Here is a 3,062-nt window from a genome sequence, read left to right as displayed (position 1 = left end):
CATCAATTTAATTTGGACCAATAAGATTGCTTCTTACATTCGTTTTATCATTTAAAAAGAACAACAACGCAAAAACGCTGGCCATTTTCTGGAATTCAGTTGAATTACTTTAAATTCAACATTACTTTATCAGTCACCTCAAATATCATTGTCTTCCTGGTATTGCCGTTCCACTTCAGGGCTTTATTTTTCACGTGCCACCGATCTCACATTTCTCATGATGATCAAGGGAAGAAGTGGTTTAAACTTCCTCTTCTCCTTCTTCAGTTTTGTTCCTCCTCTTTCCTTGACATTTCCAAAGTGGCTGCTCCCAGATGCAAAAAACTTTCCAGTTAGCCTGGTTACACATCATAACAGATCTAAAAAGAAAAAAAAAACCCACAGCATCCAAACCAGCATATAGAAGGTTTAAAAGAATCAGCAATTTCACAGAAAACACACATGTCCAGAGCTACTGAGGCTACTGCCACTTGTGCAGTAACATCCAAGAGCAAATTCAAACTGTTACTCAAAATGCACTACAACAAATTTAATTGAGTTAAGTTTAGAAAAAAAATTGCAGCCAATTTATGAACTTTTTTCTACGAAATCAGACCTTTAATAAACTGTTACCTCCTGAGTTCGTATCTCTATTTTTAGTCCTTTTTTCAGTTCATCTGGACAGTGAACATACGTGTCCTGGGTTGTTTGACTGATCTTCTCATTTTAGACTTTCAGATCTCATATAAGTGTGTTTATATGAGTGTCGGCATGTGTGAGCAGGCTGATGCAGCCACACAAGTTTGTATTTGAAAATAAAAATGTACATAAATTTGTTTGGTTATCCCTATGTTTGGTGGATCGTTAATGCCTGTGGAACAGTGTTTGTGTATGGATGATACCGGTGCATATGGGTAGCTGTCAGTGATGCTGTTGAATCCATGTTGTCAGACCAAGGGTAGGTGCAAATGATGAGGGTTTCAGGCTTTCACTGTTACTGCACACACACACAGCACGGACGCTTGAATTAAGCATATCCATCTGCATCACATTTACAGCTTAGATAAAAGAAGACAGCATTTGGTTAGTGGTGCACCTGCAGCTACTTCTCCATCACTGTGTATAAATAAACATACTGAAAATGGAAATTCAAAGTATGATTAGTCTGTGGTATGGATATGTTAGGAGTGAGCAGGTTCACTGTTTCACGTGTTTGACAGTGAAGTCTCACAAAGCATTATAGCTGTTCATCTAAAGAGCAAAATGTATTACTTTTGAAAAGGTGTAAAATTACGACCATGCAGTACATGGTTTAATTTGGATTTAGAGAAGTGTACATAGAGCTTTTTGTTACATATGTTAAACAGGTCTACAAGAATCACCCTCATCTGACAAATGCATGAAAAATAACGCATGATGGCACTTAATGTGTTCAAATTACCGGCACCACAGAAACAAAAAGACCCTTTTGCCTTAATGTAACCAGGCAGATTTTTGCAAATGTCTAAAATTATAATTTGCAACATGTAGACATAACAAAGTACTATAATTCTAATCCTAACCACCCATGGGTAAGAGCAGAGTGAAAATGTAAGGAATGGGGAGGTGGAAAATTTCAGTGACTGTGGAAAAGGTTGTTCAGGACTGGTGTTGGTCCGTGGTGTCCCTCTGCAATCCTCTTCTTACTTCCCTTAAGCCTTCAGAGCCCAATGAACTCGAGTGAGATGTGGAAAGTGGATGTCATTACATAATAACTCATCTGGGGACATAGGACGTTGACATGCTGATAAATTAAAACTCTACTGCATCCGTGTAGTGGCGAGTGAGTAAGGAAAATTTTGTAACTATTCAATTTCCGAGCCTTTGTTGTGAATCTGCACCGTGGACCAATGGCGCTATTTCAAGATCTGGCATGAGATTGGGCTTCTTATCATTATAAATAATGTCAGTTTTGTTTTCCCTCTTCTGTTTTGTTTAGGTTAGGTGAGGACAAACATCTACTCAGCTGTGACTCAGGGCCTGATGAAAAAGTCGCAGGTTTACACCCAGCTCTTTCCATAGCATTTCCACTCTCCGCTCCCTTTCCATTGGTGTCCAATGTAATTACTGTTTTTTTTCTTTTCTTTTTACACTATTGCCATTTCTGTCCTATGAGATGCAGTGAAGATGCAACACTAAGGACATGCTATTTTTCAGCAGAAAATGTTGGCACACTCAGCCTATTGTAAACCTTGATGAAACACACAGCGTGAATCTTGAGACTGGGTTGCTCACCCACAAGACAAATATTGACTCTGCATTTATTATTTCCCTTCACTTGAACATGATGCGGACAAACAGTTGTAAAAGCCTTGAGCTCTGTCACTTTGTTTAATTAGTGGGGAAATATGTTTAAACTAAGTTTATGTGGATTGACGGTGACTAACCATCAAGTTATTTTAGTGGAAAACAACCACATTTCCACTTCCATCAAATCTGTCTACATTTAGTTAAAAGGGGAAGAGATTTTTACCAAATAATTTCCATTTAAATTTGAATGATAGTGTTCAATTCCATCCAGTTTAAAGAGTAAGTTCAGAAAAGTCCCAATTATCAGATCAGTTCAGTCCAATTATGTTCCATTTGAATCAAATTATGATCCATTTCAGTCCAATTTGTTCTGAATTTATTGACATAATACAAGCCTTGTAAAATAAATAATCATTAAAGCTACTCTCAACAATGATTTCATATTTAAAATATACCAGAGAACCATGTGGAGGCTGACAGCCTGGCATATCCTTTATGAACCTTTAGAAAAAAAAGTAAAACTAGACACACCAAATGCTGTGAATCATGTGCCATGCACCAAAGTGTTTAAAAAAGTTTAAAAAATGTTTAGTGACAGAGCTACAGACCTGTCTGATAGGGAAGATAAGTTAACTTTGATAGGGATAGTTTTTGCAGGTGCAGTCTGTGTCGGGAACGCGCTTGGCTGCGCGCCCTTGCTTCGCACTGTACCTCCCACTTCCCAGCTTGTCTAAGTGCTCGCCTTCTTAAGTTGAATGAGCGCTATTGTTGAAGTTGTGCGCCCTGAACGCTGG

The sequence above is a fragment of the Leuresthes tenuis genome, unplaced genomic scaffold (assembly GCF_036924035.1).
Source record: "Leuresthes tenuis unplaced genomic scaffold, fLeuTen1.0.hap1 SCAF_4, whole genome shotgun sequence".
NCBI classification, from domain to species: domain Eukaryota; kingdom Metazoa; phylum Chordata; class Actinopteri; order Atheriniformes; family Atherinopsidae; genus Leuresthes; species Leuresthes tenuis.
Note: the sequence above shows the minus strand (reverse complement) of the source record.